Raw genomic sequence first — 20,477 nt, 5'->3', positions numbered from 1 at the left:
AATGCAGCCAAGAGGACTAGGCACTAATGAACTAAGTTAAAACCATGGAATTGTGGTTCGGTTCAGTTCGTTGGCTGGATTTTGTCTGTATTTATTTGTATGTCGTTCTGAATAATATAAAAATGCTGGTTGCCAACGGACCTGACCTTTTAACTGTGATTAGTTTCAATAAATGGGAAATTCAGAGTCTTTGCTGACTTATTTTGCTGCAGTCAATCCTTCCCTTTTGCTCTCCTCCCTGCATTTTAGTACATTCCTTCCTCTTAATTCGATTCTTTCCGGTTTGCCTGAGGTCTTTATTCTGAGACAGTCCAAAAATAACGCACTTGATGCAACAAACACCTTCTTCCCCTCTCTCCCCATCACCAAAGAGTAACCTCTTCAAAGAGAAGTCCTATCAGCTGGCATCAATATCTAGATTCACTGTTCGTTGGATTTGCCATGCCAGATCAGATCATTGATCCATCAAGTCCTGCATCTGACACTTGTCAGCTCCTGAGGCTTTGGAGAAATAATAAAAAGAAGTGCCTTAGCGAGTAGGGGTGAAATCCTGGCCTCAATTGAGGTGAAAGCGAGTTTTTTTTGCCATGGACTTCAGTGGAACCGGGATGTCACCTTTGGTATCCATACAACAAAGTCCGCCATCCCAAGGGGTGTTAATTGGCAGTTTGGTTGGCAGTCTTGGCAGAGGCCAAGAATGGAGTGGGAACAGAAGGTGATCTCTGTTCTGGACCCTGGAGGTGATCCCGCCAAAAGAAGATTGAGGCACACGTGGGGAAGTTCCCGCCATCAATGTCCGTTCTTTACCTGTCCTGTGGACCTCAGAGCGGCAAAGGAGCTGAAAGCGTGACCCATGAGAATTGCTACTTCCATGTGGCCACCTCAGAGGGCTTTGACCAAAGGTAGGGGGAAGTACCATTATCCCTGTGGAACAGACAGGTCAGCTTCAGCACAGAGGTGACTTGCCCAAGGCCCCACAGTGAGCGAGAGAGAGAACCAAGGCTGCTTAAGTCAGTTCCGTACCCTGTCCGTAGAACCATGTAGTCTCTAAAGAGGGAAGCCCTGATCCTCAACCCATGAGGTCAGTGGGAGCGGCTGGTGCTCAGCATCTTTGAAAATCAAGCCGATAGACAAGCTGGTTGGACTGACAACATTGTTCAAAGTCTGTCAGGACTTTGGGTAGGTCTATACTTACCTCCGGGTCCGGCGGCAAGCAATCGATCTTCTGGGATCGATTTATCGCGTCTTGTCTAGATGCGATAAATCGATCCCGGATCGATCCCGGACGTGCTCGCCGTCGACGCCAGTACTCCAGCTCGGCGAGAGGAGTACGCGGCATCGACGGGGGAGCCTGCCTGCCGCGTCTGGACCCGCGGTAAGTTCGAACTAAGGTACTTCGACTTCAGCTACGTTATTAACGTAGCTGAAGTTGCGTACCTTAGTTCGAAGTGGGGGGTTAGTGTGGACCAGGCCTTTGGCTTTTCATTTTAAACCAGGAGCCTGGATGTAAAGGGTAGGTGCCTTTGGGTTGGTGGGTGTTGTTTGGAGTGTCCCCAGGTCAGGATTTTGCAGTGGAGTCTTCGAAAGCAGCGTGTTCTGATTTGAGTTCTGGCGTGTGGTGTGACTTGGTACAAAAAAACCCCATTATTTATTTAGAGAAAACCTTGCCCTCAGATGGCAGAGAGATGACATTGCATAATGCTTTTAATCCTGCATTAGATGTCGCCAGCCAAGATCATTATGAACATTCGACCTGTAGAAATGGGGGTGGAAGGGTATTGTAGAAAATAACATGAAAGCCTTTCTTTTCTGTTTGTGCCCCAGAGGTGAAGGGAAATTATATACGTCTGTCTTGTTGTGATTGAACGTCTGGCTGAAGTCCAGACCTGAAATTATGCCTGGGAACAATAGCTGTCAATGAAAACACGGCGTTCTAAGCAAATACAATATAAACATGCTGCCACCTTGCACGAGATGATGGGGGAGTTGTACTGCTTGTCACTCTGGGATACAGCTGTTACTGCAGGAAGAAACTGACTGTCATGAGGATATTGAACTGAGATATAATATAGAGAGGAAGGATGGCCCGATAGTTAGAATGCTAGCTGGGGTCATGAGGGAGCTGCATTCAGTTCCCTCCTTTGCCACCGACTTCCTGTGTGATCTTGGACAGTCTCTCTGTGCCTCAACTCCCCATCTGTATATTGGGATGATAGCACTGCCCAGCCTGTGAGGAGGATAAATACGTTAAAGATTGCCAGGGTGGGTCACAGGGTCATAGAGGGCATACAAGTATCTGAGAGAGCTTTTTACCTTCTACCGTTAAGACTGGCAAGATGTTGAGGTGAATCCATGGATCTTGGGTGTCAGGATAAAATAAAGAACCATGGGATGGTTTTGTTTCCAAGTTTCTTTGATGTACTCTGTGTGTCTGGTGTCCTATGTACAATGTATAATTGTTCCCCTTCCACTAACTGGCGGGGACTGGGGTGTGGGCAGTCTTGCCTAGTGGTTGGAGCTGGGGCAAAGGTGCAGGGTTTGAGCAGACTGGAGCAGGGCTGGGGGCAAGGCAGCCACAGGCATAAGCATTGAGCAGCCACTGGCCAAGTGCTACTGCTGGACTCAGGCAATCTGGCCAATGAGGGCTTTCAGCTGCGGTTAGCTGGCTGATCCCAGGCCCAGCTGCAGGACCCCATTCCTGACACTAACTTCTGTGACTGCCTTTTAGATGGGGAGCTCTTTGGAGCAGGGACAGGGCATCCTTGGAAAGCACCTGCCACAGGGCAGGCGCTGCTGTAAAGCGATGTTGAACAATGATGTGTTTGATTCTTCACTTTCTAAGCAGACAAACTGACTGAGAGAGCCTGGTGTGGCGGTCCCATCCCCCAATAGCTGGCACAAGCTGCTGGTTCCATTTTAAAAATGCACCCTTGTCGTCTGGATTTAAGTCCTGATCAGGGTCGAATGAGCGAGTGGCTCAGAAATGTTCACTGTGTTACTCAGGGTGTTCTCCACGGTATCTTCATTGCTCAGTATTAATGATCGATTACTGTGCTCATGCCCAGCGGTCTGCAGACTGAGGCAACATTGCACTGGATGGATTCTGAAAATTTGGGCCTTTGTCTCAGTTTTCTCATCACTAAAATGGGACAGTGATAGTTAGCCACCTCCCAAGAGTGTGGAGAGGGCTAATTAAGGGTTTGCAAAATTCTGTAAGATCCTGAAATGAATGGCACAGGGCAAATGGAAATGTTCTTGTTTTCCTTACACAAAATAAACGTGGATCTCGTCAACCTTAATGGGACCCTTGTTAAGTGCCAGCTTCACTTATATGAGTAGTTAGACTTAAGATCTTTGCCAGTCTTGGTGGTGGAACATTTGGAGAGTGCATGGGGTGGAAATGAGGTTAGCTTGCTTTATTGCTTTGGTTTTTTATACATTCAAGGCAGAAAGTATCTCAGCTTTGCTGTACATGTAATGTCTTGTGCAACATGCACATGAACATCCTCCAAACACATGCTAACCCCAAAAGAACTTAGCTAATAAATACTTACGCCCACTCAGTACCCTGGTTAAGTACAAATAAGGCCAAATGCTGCAGGGTTACACAATATTTCTGCCTGGAGAAGATGCGCCATGCCAGCTGACATTTAATAAAAAGGCTACAGTTGAATGTCCTGCCGCAATAGGATACGCATTTAGACCTCGATGCTGCAAAGATTTCTGCATGTGCTTAACTTTAATTAGCTCAATGACACTAATCATAGGCCATAAAGTTAAGCACATGCAGAAATCTTTGCAGGAACGGTGCCTCTATTATCTCACGTTATTCAGTCTTGGGTATTAATTTTAGGCTCATTACTGTACCATCCAACTAGCTCACAATCTTCAATGTATTTACCCTCAGAACACACTTGCGAGTACAATTATCCCATTTTTATACAAGGGAAACTGAGGCCCAGAGAGACCAGGGGCCATATATATAAAGACGTTTAGGTGTCTGACGATGCAGATAGGCATCTCAAGATTTTCAAAAGCATCTAGGTACCCAAGTCCCATTGATGTCATTGGGAATTCTAAGCCCGGGTTTTGCTTTTGAAAATCTTACTCTGTGACTATTGCATCTTTGGTCACCTAAATACTAGGGCTGTCGATTAATCACAGAGAACGCATGCTATTAACTCAAAAAAATTAATCGTGATTAATCGCAGTTTTAATTGCACTGTTAAACAATAGAATACCAATTGAAATTTATTAAATATTTTGGATGGTTTTCTGCATTTTCAAATATATTGATTTCAGTTACAACACAGAATAAAAGTGTACAGTGCTCACTTTGTATTATTTTAATTACAAATATTTGCACTGTAAAAATGATAAACAAAAGAAATGGTATTTTTCAATTCACCTCATACAAGTACTGTAGTGCAACCGCATTATCGTGAAAGTGCAACTTACAAATGTGGATATTTTTTTTGTTACATAACTGCACTCAAAACCAAAACAATGTAAAACTTTAGAGCCTACAAGTCCACTCAGTCCTACTTCTTGTTCAGCCAATCAGTAAGATGCTTACTTGCATCTGAAGAAGTGAGGTTCTTACCCACGAAAGCTTATGCTCCCAATACTTCTGTTAGTCTTAAAGGTGCCACAGGACCCTCTGTTGCTTTTTACAGATTCAGACTAACCACGGCTACCCCTCTGATAAGAGAAACAAGTTTATTTACGTTTACGGGAGATAATGGTGCCTGCTTCTTATTTACAATTTCACCAGAAAGTGAGAACAGACATTCGCATGGCACTTGTATAGCTGGCATTGCAAGATATTTATGTGCCAGATATGCTAAACATTTGTATGCCCCTTCATGCTTTGGCCACCATTCCAGAGGACATGCTTCCATGCTGATGACGCTCGTTAAAAAAGTAATGCATTAATTACATTTGTGACTGAACTCCTTGGGGGAGAATTGTATGTTTCCTGCTCTATGTTTTACCTGCATTCTGCCATATATTTCATGTTCTAGCAGTCTCGGATGATGACCCAGCATGTTGTTCGTTTTAAGAACACTTTCACTGCAGATCTGACAAAACGCAAAGAAGGTACCCATGTGAGATTTCTAAGAATAGATACAGCACTCGACCCAAGGTTTAAGAATCTGAAGTGCCTTCCAAAATCTGAGAGGGATGAGGTGTGATGCATGATTTCAGAAGTCTTAAAAGAGCAACACTCCAATGCGGAAACTACAGAACCCGAACCACCAAAAAAAAAATCAACCTTCTACTGGTGGCATCTGACTCAGATGATGAAAATGAACGAGTTGGTCTGCACTGCTTTGGATTGTTATCGAGCAGAACCCATCATCAGCATGGATGCATGTCCCCTGGAATGGTGGTTGAAGCTTGAAGGGACATATGAATCTTTAGCGCATCTGGCATGTAATATCTTGCAATGCCAGCTATAACAGTGCCATGCGCGAATGCCTCACTTTCAGGTGACATTGTAAACAAGAAGCAGGCAGCATTATCTCTTGCAAATGTAAACAAACTTGTTTGTCTGAGCGATTGGCTGAACAAGAAGTAGAACTGAGTGGACTTGTAGGCGCTAAAGTTTTACATTGTTTTATTTTTCAATGCAGCTATTCTTTGTACATAATTCAACATTTGTAAGTTCAACTTCCATGATAAAGAGATTGCACTACAGTACTTGTATTAAGTGAATTGAAAAATACTGTTTCTTTTGTTTTCACAGTGCAAATATTTATAACAAAAAATAAATATAAAGTGAGCACTGTACACTTTGTATTCTGTGTTGTAATTTAAATCAAGATATTTGAAAATGTCGGAAAACAACAATATTTATATAAATAGTATTGTATTATTGTTTAACAGTGCCATTAATCGTGATTCATTTTTTTAATCGCTTGACAGCCCTACTAAATACCTTTAAAAAAATCTGATTCTTAGGGACTTGCCAAAAGTCTGTGGCAGTGCATGAAATGACCCGGGGCCTCCAAAGTTCCAGACTACACCCTAACCGCTGGATCATCCTCTCACTTCATTGTCCTTTCTTGTCTTTAGCATGGCACACACATCTGAGTGCCCATTACAATCAAGAGGGGCCAGGTATTGAAAGAGGATGGAATTTGCCACTTTGCAGAAAGCCAATGCAAGGCCCCTGCACCACTCAAATTACGTAATGAGGCACATAGCACATAAGAGAGTTGAGTAAGCATGTAGGCCTTGTCCACAGGGGGGAGAGGATATTTCCATTTCAGCCAGTTTAGGCACACAATTAAGGATTGAGTGATGGGAGCAAAAGGAAACCACAGAACATACAATTACCATCAGATGTGCAGTCGCGGCGTTTCGTGCCAATGAGAATTATTTCTCAGAGTGTGAGCAGTTAGTTTTTGTACCCACTGAGTTATTGTGCATGCAACTCACCGGCAGATTTTCTGAAAAATCAAGGATTAAGCATCTTTTATTTTTTTTATGCTTGCAATTTCTCCTTGGTCAGAGACTCCTTACTCTTGATCTCTCACATATTGCATTCTGGTTGCTCATTTCCACTCCAGTGGTCCCCCTTAAACAGCCAGCATGTTACCAACATTTACTCCATGTTGGTATCTTGAAGACACTGCAGTGTTTCTCTGCGCGTCGAGAAAGGTCAACAGGGACTTGATCCAAAGCCCGTTGAAATTAATGGATGTCTTTCCATTGATTCAGTGAAGATCAGTGAGTTGGATCCGTTCCCAAAGAAACTGTTGATTAATGTTGACTGTTTAATAAGAAACAACCACTGTACGCAAACATTTCCTAACAACTATGCTTTCCTCTTTGCCTAACAAATAAGCCTCTTTATAAGCAAGAAGTAAACTAGTAGCAGGCAAAAACGCTATTAGTAACAGTGTGGCCAACTCTTGTGATTTTATTGCTAGTCTTGCAATGTTTTATGTTTGGCTTAAAGCCCCAGATTTATATGAATACCTGAGAACCTCGGTCTTCATTTAAAAAAAATAAAATAAAGTAAATTTCTAATACTGATGGTTGCAGACAAAAGCTTGCAAATGTGACCTCGGGATACTAAGAAAAAGATCTCCCACATTTATTACCTTTAAAAAATTCTCCTGATTTTGGGGGGCCTGATTCATGATTTTATAACATTTAGGGTTTGCAATTCTATGTTAACAAAGAGGAGACTTGCATGTTTTTCATATTCTCAACTAAACAACTATCTAAATCCCTTGCAATTCCTCATGGATATTAGTTCTAGCTTGTCAGCCTTTCACTTGTATCTCTGAAACACTCACTCCTCAAAAAACGTTTCACAAAGAAAACTCATTGTGTTTTCTGTATCCAGGTAGTTGCCCCCTTTTATTCCCAATACATACTGTGCAAGCCCAACATGAAAACGTTGGGATTCTCTTACATTTGGTAGTTTTGGCAGCCCTCTGACTGTGGAAATCGATCTCATTTGTGGTCCCCTTTTCAAAAATTAAGGGCCGGCTCCTGCTGAAGTTTATGGCAAAACTCCCATTGACTTTCATGGCAGCAGAAGCGTACGTTGGTATGAACAAGTGCGTGTTGATGGGTCCAGTGTAGATTTTTATAACTTGATTCCTTAAATCTGATCTACAGATTTCTCCATTGGTTTTCATTCTGATGACTCTGCTTTTGGTTTTATAACCCTATGCAAACCCAGGTGGCCGGGGTTACCCTTTTAGACTTTGGGATGCTTTCATGCATTTTTTTCCCCAGTCAAAGGAAATATTTTTCTAAAAACATCACAATCGGTATAGTGGTTTATGGGAAAAGGAAAGCAAATTTTAAAGACAAAACTCATCAGCTGTTCATATTTCCTTATATGGACAACATTAACAGTCATTTCAGGGGGTGGCATTTTGGTCTCTCCTGTTCTCTTCCCTCTTTGGTCTCCTGAGGATTGAAATGCTTTAGTCTAACTGAAGTCCTTGGGCTTAATATAGCAGTATCTGGGTAAAAATTAATGGCCTGTGATATACAGGAGGTCAGCCCAGATGATCTAATGGTCCCATCTGGCCTTAAACTCGATGGAAACATTCCGAGGAACAGTTTGCACTCAAGCTATTAATAATGTACGTGTAGCACGCACCAATGCCCCAGGCCAAGTTATCTCTGGTACACTGATATAGCTCCATAGTAACTCCACTGAAGGCAATGAAATCAGTGCATTTACATCAGTGTAACTATGATCAGAATTTGTCCCCTGACATCCTGACCAAATTCCCTGAATTCAGGTATCTTCCAGTACATTTTCCCTTCCTAAATTCCCTTTTTGGTGTCCCATCCCTAAATCTTGCTGGGTGCTGCTAAACAGCTCCCACGTTCCCCTCAGAGATGGCTGCATTTCAGCAGTGGTTAAAGTGACTCATTCGTAGGTATTATATAATGCGTGCGTGCGTGCATGGGCATAGAGAGAGTCTGTAGGATTCGTGTAGCCCATTGAGAACACCCGGAATGAAAGGTGCTAGAGAAGTGCAAGCTTTGGTATTTATTTGTTTAACCTGTGCTTATTTTTAGAAGCCGAACTAAAGAGACATTGCCCTTTTGGATGGTGATTGACACTTATGGGGTACCAAGAGTTAATAATTGGTAGGCATACAGCCTGCAAGCTCGTTGGGAAACTCCTCTGCAAACACAATTACTGCCCCGAGACAATAGTCATGCTGGGTTTATGACTAAGTGATGTATTGAGGTAGTGCTGATAGCTCAGGTGTTCTGCATTGTAAATGTATTTATCTCTGGCTTAGGTCACTGAGGGGATTATTTCAGGCTGGGACCGTATACAGGAAAGCAGCTGTTTCTCACGCACCAAGATGTGCCCGGGTTGGGCTGCCAGAACTGCTTTGGGGACAAGAGGGCAATTTGGTGGCCTACTGGCAATTTGCTTCCGACAAGGGGGTGACTCATGGGAAAGTGAGCGCTGCACTGGCCTCAACCACCTCTGCACTTTCACCGTCAGGGGCATCTCCAGGAGTGGCAGAGCAGAACGCGGGCACGCACAACCTGCTTTTCCTGACTTCCAGTCCAATTTCAAATGAAGACCTGTTAACAGATCTAATTTATTGAGCCATCGACCCCACCGATGTTCTGCCAGTGACGCAGTCTTGATCACAGCCTGTCTGCTTCTCCCTCAAGCACCTCCACATTCCCCCCCCCCCCATAATAGCATGGGGAAAACTCATAAAGCTGTCCCAGGAGCCTCTTTTAAAGTCTTCCTTAACGCCTACTTGTACCGTGGTGACTACAGATCGCTACCACCCGGGATTGGGTAGGCAAATGACAAGCTTAGGAGTCTGCTTTTCAGCTAAACCCCCTTCTTCCAACCCACCCCCTCTGCACTCACATGTTTCCTTCTGTTTGGGGATTCTGCTCTCCCCTCGCCTGGATCTGGCCCGGAAGAATTTCCCCCAGCTCAGCCCATGTGCCAGGCCGCGAAAGATGGCTTTGCCCCGCCCTCTACATGGCAAGCACATGTGCAGGGGTGCGTCGGGAGCAGGAACAGGCAGGACAACCGGGCATAGCTCTATGGGGTGGCTCTGGGCGACAGAGCACCTTGTGGGCAGCCCTCAGGGTGTCAGTCCCTGGAGCAGTGCGGAATCCTGAAAGCCCAAAGAAACTTCAAGCCACATTTCCCCTCTGTTGCCAACGGTCGCCATTTTATTGCGAGCCTTTCAGTATTTGGTGCGTTTCCTCAAATTCCTGGAATCCTGTGAATACACTGGAAACTCAGTTCCTTTTACAAAAATAAGTGTGTTTCTGGCTCTCCCGGTTGTGCAGAGCAGCTTGAAAATGTGACCTAAAGGCTAAAAACGTAAATGCAAAAAACTGTAAATGTACTGTTCTTAAAACCTCTTGATTTTTAAGCCAATTTCAGAGTTTTTGTGGGGAGGGAGGCTGACTGACAACGTTTGAATGCTTTGGGTTGACAGTGCTGTTTTCTTGTTGCGTCTCTGTGAGCTCTCTGGGGCAGAAACTGTCTCCTTCCTTCCTTGTCTGTCCAGCTCCCGGCACTGATCTGTAGTTAGCAGAAGATGCAGTTTTGGTTTCAGTGAAGCACTCATGGATCAAGGCTCCTGCAGCATGCCGCCTCGGCTGTGCCCGTGTTTTGCTAGAGATGAATCATAGAATCCTAGAATATCAGGGTTGGAGGGGACCTCAGGAGGTCATCTAGTCCCACCCCCTGCTCAAAGCAGGACCAATCCCCAACCAAAGCAAATGGAACGGGGGCACTACTTCCATCCATGCTTTGGGGAAGCTTTCTGCATCTGCCTCTGAACTGTTGCCAGCTGCGGCCCCTGTCTCTGACTTTGGCAGAGTCGTTCCTTTTAGGTGCCCGAAAACCTGGGCAAGCGAATGTTGTGTGCTGAATGTTTGGTTTCTGAGGAGACCTGGAAGGCGGTGGGAGACACGGGGTCATGCTAAAGGACACACGGCCCTGGGAAGAGACTACGTATTACTTCCCAGCTCCAGTCATAGGCCGGAGGTCAGAGTTCCTGAGCTCTCTCCCCTCACACCGCTCTCCTGGGTGACTTTCCTCCACTGACTGCAGCAGGCATGGCTCTCCTACCCGTCCTTGTCCGTTCTGGCACAGGAGGGAAGAAAGGATGATGGCGGGGGGAGGAGAGAGCAAATGAGGCTGCGTCAGCTGAGCCAGGTAAAGCACGTTGCTTCATGGCGCTTATTGCTGAGTCAGGGTTCAGGAATGCTGGGGGCGATGCTATCGCCCAAGGCCGCCTCTGTGCGAGTGAGAACTGGGGCAGGGCCTCCTTTCGCAGGGATTGCGTGTGGACGCCCAATGTTTACCTGCAAAGCGGGGGGGTGGGGGAGAGGAGCGGGGAGAGAAGGTGCAGCCGAACACGGTTGTGGTTTCTAGGGAGTGGGCGGGGACCAGAAACCCCAGGCAAGAGCTTTGCACGCAACCGAACAATAATCCCATTATTATAGCTGATGCCATAAAACAGAACGTAACACAAAAAATTACTGGGGCATGCAGGACGCGCACCCAGGGAAGATTGTAGCACCTGAGTCACCGCATACAAAGAAACACTGATTTCACCTCCCTTCCTTGACCCTCCCTCCCCCCCCCCCCCCAGGAGAAAAAAGAACCTTAACACAAAATGACTTCTATTCTTTTTATGGGTACTTTGTTATACTTGGCAACTTGGTTGCAATTAAAATCAAGACTCTCTCTCACACATGCTGGCTCCTGGCTCCTAAGGCAAGGGCAAAGGTACAGTTCAGCTCCTTGATTGCAGATTTCTGAGTCTTTTGGGGGGAGATGATATCCCCTCACAGTTTCTCTAGCGCTTTTCATCCCAGAGTGCATTGCAACGCTCTTCTGCATACTGCTCCACAGAAATGTGCCCACTTCTGGAGTGGAGGTCAGTGAGCCGCGCGGGAAGAGAAGGGAGATGTTGGATCAGGATGCTGCTTTGTTCTGATATCAAGTGTCATGGGGTCTTCAAATTTCCAGCAATGAGAGCTCCGGATTCTCTGTCTGCAGGCATGATATTTGTGTCCTTCCAGGTGCAAATATTGTGGGTGCCAAGGGATTTGTAGGTGCCAAGGGAGACCGGCCTTCTGAAAATGTAGGCCTTAGTGTCGGTGCAGATAGGACCTTAGTGTTAGGGTCTCGTCTGATCTCCCTTCACCTCCCTCTCTGCTGAGCTGCCCTTGACCCTACGTTACCTTGCACTCACCTTGGAGCAGTGAAGAACTGAGTCTACCCTGCCGGTGTTTGTCTTGGGCTTTGACTGTACTAGAGAGAGAAGCCGGTGAGATTGCACCACATCGGCCCTGCTCTCTGAGCCATTGCAGACATTACTGGGCAATGCCCTTCTGAAGGATTTTGCTCACTGCTGCTGTCCCTGGTTGAATGTTTTTGCAAGGTGTGTGTGTGTGTGTGTGTGTGTGTGTGTGTGTGTGTGTGTGTGTGTGTGTGTGTGAGAGAGAGAGAGAGAGAGAGAGATCCATTGACCTTTTATACCATGGTTAGAGCTGTTGGGCACCACTTGGTCAGAACAGTTTTCTGTCAGAAAACACAGTTCCGTCGAAATCTAAATGCTTCAAAATCATGTTGATTTTTGCCAAAATTTCATTTCCGGGGGGTGGGGAAGGAGTGTTCTGACAATGTTGAAATGTCCCATTTTGACATTTGCAGAACAAAACTACTTTTTGTTTTGAATTGCTTTTCATTTCGTGTCATGTATTATAATAGCGTATGAAATAAAGTCTCAATCAAAACAAAACATTTTCATCAAATTGACATGATTTTTTTGCAGGATTTTCTTTTGCACAGAACTTTGATTTCATTTATTTATTTATGCATTTTATTCTGAATTGGAACAAAGTTTTTGAAATCTTGAAATCCTTAGTGCAATGGAATTTCTCTTCTCCGCACAGCTTGGCTGGGGTATCTGAATGGCTTCTTTGCGTGGGAAGGTTCGACAGCGAAAGGTGCCATCCTTCTTGGAAGGGAAGAGGGGGAATTCTGGGTACGATTTTGGTGAATACCCTATTGGGATTTCTGGCATTTATCCTCGTGGTTTCTATTTCTACAGGGGGATATTAGAGAACAGGAAACAGCGAGTCTAAATGAAACATTTTAATGTAATTTTACAAAACCCCAATAATAACTGAAAAGCTCTTGTGTATTACCGGCGCTGGATAACACGGAGGAGTTGTTTGAATCACTCTCATATATTACATTCTCATGTTCTTACATGAACAGTGAAACGATTACAAAGCCCGACAGATGCCTTCCCCACCATCTTCTTACACAATTGTTTTACTGTGCCCAAAGCAAAAACCAACACCCCCCTCTCCAAAAATCATTTATGAAAAATTAGGGAAGAAAACGGCCCAGGTCTGTGTTCCTTACACTAAAACAGAGGCAGAATTTCCCCTGTGTAAAGCTGTCCTCAGGAGCCAAGGGAAGATTAGGTCATAAAGAAAAATTTATGCTCTAAAGAACTGGGGCGGGAGGAAGGTGACTGTAATGAATTCTAATGCTGAGGAACTAGCTTTTCCTAGCTTTGCCGTTTATATGCCGTTACCTCAGGAAAGTCACTTAACCGTTCAGTATCTCCCATGATGCACCACGGCAGCTCAGCCAGAGGGAAAGACTGTAGTGCAAACCTGGGAGATGTAGTTCCACTAGGGAGCCCAGCCTGCAGGTGAGCGCATGAGGTGCCTGAACTATGTCCCCTAGGAGGCGCTCGAGTGGGTTAACATTGACCCAACCCAGCATGAACAGAACGTTTCGACATTTCCAAATCTGAATGGTTCCGATTTTTACAGCTTTTTAGCTTGATTTGGAATGAAAACAGAGGTTGAAATATTGGAATTTCCCATGAGAGACAGATTCCTTTTTTCAATTCTCTCTACTCAGAGGTTGCCCCAGGCCTACCCGTTCTCAGCTGGCACCGTAAGAGGTGAATCTTAAGGACTTTGAGGCGGACAAAGTGGGCTCCCTCCACGTTTCTTCTTCCGTGTCGTTCATAAAAGGTCATGGAGTGGTGCTGCATGGTAAAACAGCTGCTGCGTTCCACTCCAGAGGTGGCTGCCTGTTAGTGGCATATGAACAATCCATATCGATATATAGTCCACAAAGCTTTTTGAGGTCCTTCACCATGAGAGAGCATGCATAAATATTAGGTCCCTCTCCTTTCATTGGCGCTTGAAAGGTCCCTGTTCTTTGAGGGAGAAATTTTTAAACTCCTCTTGTTCGTGGTGTTGAAACCTCTCCATCATTTTTCTGGCTGTGGGGGCTGTGGTTTTATGTGCTGCTGTTAAAAATCCTTCGGAGACCAGTGAACCGTCTCCAGACAACAAGCTTGAGGGGGCCTGAGGGCCTCCCGAGTCATTAAACAAATTAAGTTGTTAAGAACACAAGGACGCCCAGGTGACTGGGTGTGAAAGCCCTGGAGGCCTCTGTAATTGTTATAAAAAGGCAGCACTGGTGGGTGGAAAAGGAGACACTCTCCCTTTTCCCCCTTCCCCACCCATTTGAGCTCAGTCTTGCCAGGAAAAGAAGACTCCAGCCAGTCTTTGACTCTTCACCCAGTTCACATTCTGCTTGTTCCCCAACTGGAGTGACAACATTATCTGGGCAAAATACTCCGCTAGAACCCAGATCCGTCCTAAGTCCTGGCGAGTCCCAGCTAAACTGGCAAACGTCAGCCCAGATCCATGAACACCTGCTGGCCTGTGGCAATGCTGTTCGTGCAGTTGGCCTCGCACACTCAGGGGAACCTCTGTTTCAGGGGCTGGATGTCCATATCCCACTCCCATCCCTCCGTTCTTTGCTAGAGCCTGGGTTCTGGAAGCTTTGTGGCGATATGTGCCCCTGGTGTTAGCCTTGGAGCTGCCAGTGGCAGAAAGGAAGGATGTGTTTTTCTTTTCTGCCTATTGGGGGTGTGTGTGTTTGGGGGGCAGGGGGAGAGCAGGGGAGAAGTCTGCCCTCTGGTCCCTGTATGACACACGTGGATGTCAGGGGGCTAGTTCCTCAGGTGGCCCGGGCACCGCTAGAAGAGAGCAGCCACCAAGTCCCCCTGAAGGCCACAGAGGGGTAAAATATTTGGGGATGGAGAGGGTCACTGTTGGGGGGTAGGGAAGACAGGTTCTGTAGAACGAGCTGGTTTGCTCCTGTGGAGAGACCATGTGCATCTCATTAGCCCTGGGCCCTAATCCTCTGGACATAGCTAGGGCCCTACCAAATTCAGGGTCCATTTTGGTCAATTTCACGGTCATAGGATTTTAAAAATCGTTAATTTCCTGATTTCAGCTCTTTCAATCCGAAATGTCAGGGTGTTGAAAGTGTAGGGGGTCCTGACCCAAAAAGGGGTTGGGAGGAGTCACCAGATGATTGTAGTGGGGGGTTGCGGTCCTGCTACCCTTACTTTTGTGCTGCTGCTGGTGGCGGCGCTGCCTTCCGAGCTGGGCAGCTGGAGAGCGGCAGCTGCTGGCTGGGAGCCCAGCTCGGAAGGCAGCAGCCGCGCAGAAGGAAGGATGGCCTGGTCTGGTATTGCCACCCTTACTTCTGCGCTGCTGCCTGCAGAGCTGGGCGCCGGGCCAGCAGCTGCCGCTCTCCGGCCGCCCAGCTCGGAAGGCAGCAGGGCAGAAGTAAGGGTGGAAATACCGTGACCCCCCTAAAATAACCTTTCGACCCCTGCCCCTCCGCAACTCCCTTTTGGGTCAGGACCCACCAATTGAGAAATGCTCCCCGCATGAAAGCTGTATAGTATAGGGTAATTCACAGGGGGGAGACCAGATTTCACGGCCCATGACTCCTTTTTTATGGCCGTGAATGGGGTAGGGCCCTAGTTATGGCATTCTCACTGAAGGAGCATCTGCTGTCGTGGAGCAGGGCCAGCAGACCGGGTATGTGAGCGATGGGAGCAGATGAAGTCGTCTGGCACAGTGGTCCTTGAATTCTCAGGAGGGGGAACTGCAGAGAGCCTGTTGGAGAAACACAATCATCTCTGAACAGATGTTTTCCTAAGGCATCCAGAGGACTTCGGGAGCTGCAGTTCACTATGAACTGGATCCAATGCCCATTGAAGTCCATGGAAGTCTGACTCCAGTGGGCTATGGATAGGATGCTATGTGTATCGCCACCTTTGTGAATGGACACCAAGGGATGTTTGACCACTGACTTCAACAGAAGCAAGGTTGGGCCCTAATTCTGTAATAAAAGTGAGCCCGGTCGCTTGATGTGTGTCCGTAGCTTCATTCAGCCTGGTGATCTAAATAACATTCACAAGGACAAATCGCCCTTTGCCAGATTTTAGAGCAAAAGAGGCTGGTGACTGAGCAGATAGGAACAATCTAGCCTCTGTTATCTGAATTGGAAGCTCCTCAGGATAGGGAGGGACCCATTTTCCAAAGTGTCTAAGTGAATTATGAGCCCAAGGTCCATGTTCTGAAATGATTTAGGCACCCACATGCTTTTGAAAACATTACCCCATGTCTGCATATCTGTCTGTAGAGCTAATCCCATATTTTCAAAACGTCGGACGGCCAGTGCTGTGAATCTCATTGAGATCGACTCGGGAGCTTCAGAAAAGGAAGGTGAGCGGAAGCCATTCGTTCATTGTGGGAATTGTTTCCCCTTCCAGGTTTCTTGTAAGGGGTGTGTGGAGTCCAACCCTACATAAACAACCCGGCACTGTCTATTTGGTTCTGCTGTCAATAAAAAGCCCATGTTTGTATTGGGGCTCTGATAGTGGATCAGTCACCTGCACTTCTGACTGACTCTGCCTTTCACACTACAACGTACGGTTTGAGCGCTTGTGCGAGGTGCCAGGCTGTGGAGACTGAATTCCTCTTATTTATTGGTATAATGAGAGAAGATCTGCATTAGAGAGAATAGCGGTGCAAGCTTTTTGCACACTTTCCTCATTGCATCTTTGTGCCCTGGCCTCATTCTAGAAGGGGGAAGTGTCTGTGTGGATGAGAGGAGAGTTCAGTCTCTGTGTTCTTTCAGTCCTTGGCATCTGCTGGATTCAAGGGAGAGAGTAATATCAACATGCTACATCGCACTCAAGACATGACATCTGGAGTGATCTCCCACCCTGCTGAATGTTCATGAAAACAACTGTAGAAAAGCAACAAAGAAGGCTTTTCCAAGGAAAGATGCAAAACTCCTGAGCTTAGCTGTCTCTTAATTTATGGCGTTAGGTGCAGTGCATTTAGACAAGATGACAAGCTGATAAAATGGAAAACTGAAATCCATCTTGGCTGGATGTAAAGTTGGAGCGTGAGTCTGTGGTTTGGAAGCTCTTGGAAGGTAACCAAGCTGATGTCTCCTTGTGTAGCCTTCTTTGCATAAAGACTGGCTCGTTCGGTTTGGCAGCTTACGCGCCTGTGTTCCGCAACACCTGGAGTTGGCAAACCAAGTTTCTTGTCAGTTGAAAACGAGGGATGGATAATCCTGTCCCACAAAACTCCATCTAGGAAAAGGAAAATGATTCCCCTCCCAAGCAAAGTGTGTGTGTCTGAGATGTTTTCTGTTGAGTCCTGGTAGCTTTAGTTATTGATATAGATGGAAAGACAGCCCTTGGCTATATAATTAAGATCCAGACATGGATTTGGATTCCCCCTCTCCTCCACCCCAAACAAATTTTGAACTGTTGGAAAAAATGAAACTCAGGGTCAGTAGAGACCCGAAATTGTTGCCATCCAATCAGTGTTCTGTGTGCAATAATTACTGCAGGTCTCAGTCGTACTCCTAGAGAACAGGCATCCACATCTCAAACGCACATCAATGCAACCGGCACCAACTGGCCTGCTGGAGGCAATCTCAGCAGAAGAGACCCAGGCCTGAATTGGGTATCTGTTCTAGAAGTGGCGCCTCCAATTCTATTGTCTGAGTGTTTCTTTGTACTCCCCTGTCGGCCCGTCTAGGCATCTGTTGGTTCTTGTCTTGTACTTAAATTGTAAGCTCTCTGAGGCAGAGACTGTCTCTTTGTTCTGTGTTTATACAATGCCTACCACAATCTGGTCCTGGTCCAGGACTTTAGACCTCTTAGATGCTATCATAATACAAATAAATAATAGCTGAGGAACATCGGCTGGGCAACGCTGGGGGGTCTTGCACTTCCAGCACTCCGGCTGTCTGTGGTCTATGAATAATAATAAAGGACTTCAGTCTCCAGGGCTGTCATGAGCATGGCATTATCTTTGATATACTGCGTAACATCTGACATAATGGGATGCATACGATGATTTCTCTGCGGAATGCTGCAGACTATCTCTGGATTTACTCTTGTCACCTGCGCTCTGTCGGTGCCTTGATTTTCTGTTGTCAGTTGCTTGTTTTGTTCAGGGAGGTAACGAGACAAATACTGTACAAACACCCATAATGATTTTAAAGTGACCTGTTTGGGTGGTGTTTTCAGAAGGTCCCTCTTTAAAAGTTCTCTCCCTTTCTTGTGATTGGTTGTGAAGTCTGACAGTCGCCGCCTCGTCGTCTCCTGAGTTGACTGACACCCTGCGTGTTGAGGAGTGCTGATCAGAAAGGGCCTAGGGCCCTGTGGTGCGCAGTGTGTGTGTGTGTGTGTGTGTGTGTGTGTGTGTATATGTATTGGAGGCACTGACAGGCGCTGATGGATTGGGCTTCCCAGTCAATAGGAACTGCTGTGGGAGGTGTAGATACAATGGGGGCCATTGTTTGGAAGGGCAGGCCTCTGCCTGCTACCTGAAGACTGAGACAGGTGTATCGCATTCTCGTCACGCTATATAGCAAAGGAGCAGCCAAAACGTCATCTTACCTCGGTTATGGTTCTGAAGGATGGAACCTCCTGGGGCTTGCAATTGTAGGAACCCCTCAGGCGATTTTCACACAAGCGGCTGAGGTCTGGGAACTGCTTTTCTTGTCATTTTAATGTTGGACCCTTGTGGGATTCAGACGTGACAAAACTCTACCCACTATACCAGCCAAGGGGAATCCTGAGCTCTGAGTAAGAGAGAGAAAAATCCACCCCCTGCATGGAAATCAAGGCCAGGACCCAGGGACCAGCCTGTACATGACGTACTGAATTTGTTTTTTCATTAGGAGAGACTCGGTGGGAGAGAGACACAAAGGTCGGTCTTGGGGTGAAGGCCCTGAACTACGACTTGAGACCTGCATGCCGTGCCTGGCCCTGCCACAGATTTCCAAGAACTGAGCTCCCTTTTAGGCATTTCAGTGGAGTGGCCACATTGTGAGACGCATTCAGCAGCTCCCATTGAGAATTCTTCTTCCCCCCCCCCCATGCCCATTGTTCTCAATTGGAGGCCATGGGCATAATTTGGGGGGAGGTCAGGAGGGAGTTGCTCCCCCAGGGGGGAGGGCCGGCTCCAGCATTTTTGCCGCCCCAAGCGGCCAAAAAAAAAAAAGCCGTGATCGGCGGCAGCTCTACCACCGCCGCTTCATTCTTCGGTGGCAATTCAGCGGCAGGTCCTTCCCTCCGAGAGGGACTGAGGGACCTGCCGCCGAATTGCCGCCAAAGAGCCGTACATGCTGCCCCTTTCCGTTGGCCGCCCGAGGCACCTGGTTGCTGCGCTGGTGCCGGCCCTGCCCCCCAAACTACAAGCCTCAGGCAGACACAAAATTTGCTCCTGCACGCCCGGCCCCGTGGGCCTGACTGGCGCTGCTCCCCCAAATATCAAGTCAAACTATGCCTATGCTGGAGATGCTGAGCAGGAATAGAACCCAGGTGTTCTGAATCCCTGTCCTGTGCATTAACTACAAGATCACTCTCCTGCCATCTTTATCTCCCTCCATATTCTACCCTAAATCCCAACAGAGCAAACTTCAGATTAGAAAGAGAACCATCCTTTCCTCCAGGAGACCATCCGCGGCTCTGCGCCATGGAAGAAGTGGCTCTGCTCCGTGGCACTTGATAACGGTGCCTGTAGCTAACGTTTGGGCTCATCAGAGAAGACAGCTAACTCTGTGATTGGACTTTCACATACTGTCACTTTTGATATGCCATTTATTATTTGAGAGCTTGGTGTTTCCTAAGCACTCTGCCTAAATTAAGGCACGACCATTTTAGATTGAAAGCCCTTGTTACTCTAATGCATGCTTCATGGGTAAATTTTTGTGCAGTCAACCTGTGGAACTCCTTGCCAGAGGATGTTGTGAAGGCCAAGACTATAACGGAGTTAAAAAAAGAACTAGATAAATTCATGGAGGATAGATCCATCAATGGCTATTAGCCAGGATGGATAGGGATGGTGTCCCTAGCCTCTGTTTGCCAGAAGCTGGGAATGGGCGATAGGGAATGGATCACTTGATGATTACCTGTTCTGTTCATTCCCTCTGGGGCACCTGGCATTGGCCACTGTCAGACACAGGACACTGGGATGGATGGACCTTTGGTCTGATCCTTGGTCTGACTTAACCTCCATGAATTTATCTAGTTCTCTTTTAAACCCAGTTATAGTCCGAGCCTTCACAACCTCCTCAGGCAAGGAGTTCCACAGGTTGACTGTGCGCTGTGTGAAGAAGAACTTTCTTTTATTTGTTTTAAACCTGCTGCCCATTAATTTCATTTGGTGGTCCCTAGTCCTTATATGATGGGAACAAGTAAATAACTTTTCCTTATTCACTTTCTCCACATCACTAATGATTTTATAGACCTCTATCTTATCCCCCCCTTAGTCTCCTCTTTTTCAAGCTGAAAAGTCCTAGCCTCTTTAATCTCTCCTCATATGGGACCCGTTCCAAACCCCTAATCAATTGTAAGATGGCAGTTTGGCCCAAACTCTACACACTGTGATATTTCTAATCAGTGGTTAACTCCTGGCTTGTTTTACATCTCACTTGTAATTCTGATAAATGCAATTGATGCCTTAGGGACACGTCAGCCATTAGCATTATTATTATTTTATTAGTATTTTTTACCTTGCAGCCCCCAAGATCCTAAAGTGCTTTTCAAATCATGGGC

Source organism: Emys orbicularis, chromosome 13 (genome assembly GCF_028017835.1).
Source record: "Emys orbicularis isolate rEmyOrb1 chromosome 13, rEmyOrb1.hap1, whole genome shotgun sequence".
In the NCBI taxonomy this organism is placed as follows: domain Eukaryota; kingdom Metazoa; phylum Chordata; order Testudines; family Emydidae; genus Emys; species Emys orbicularis.
This window is presented reverse-complemented; position numbering follows the sequence as displayed.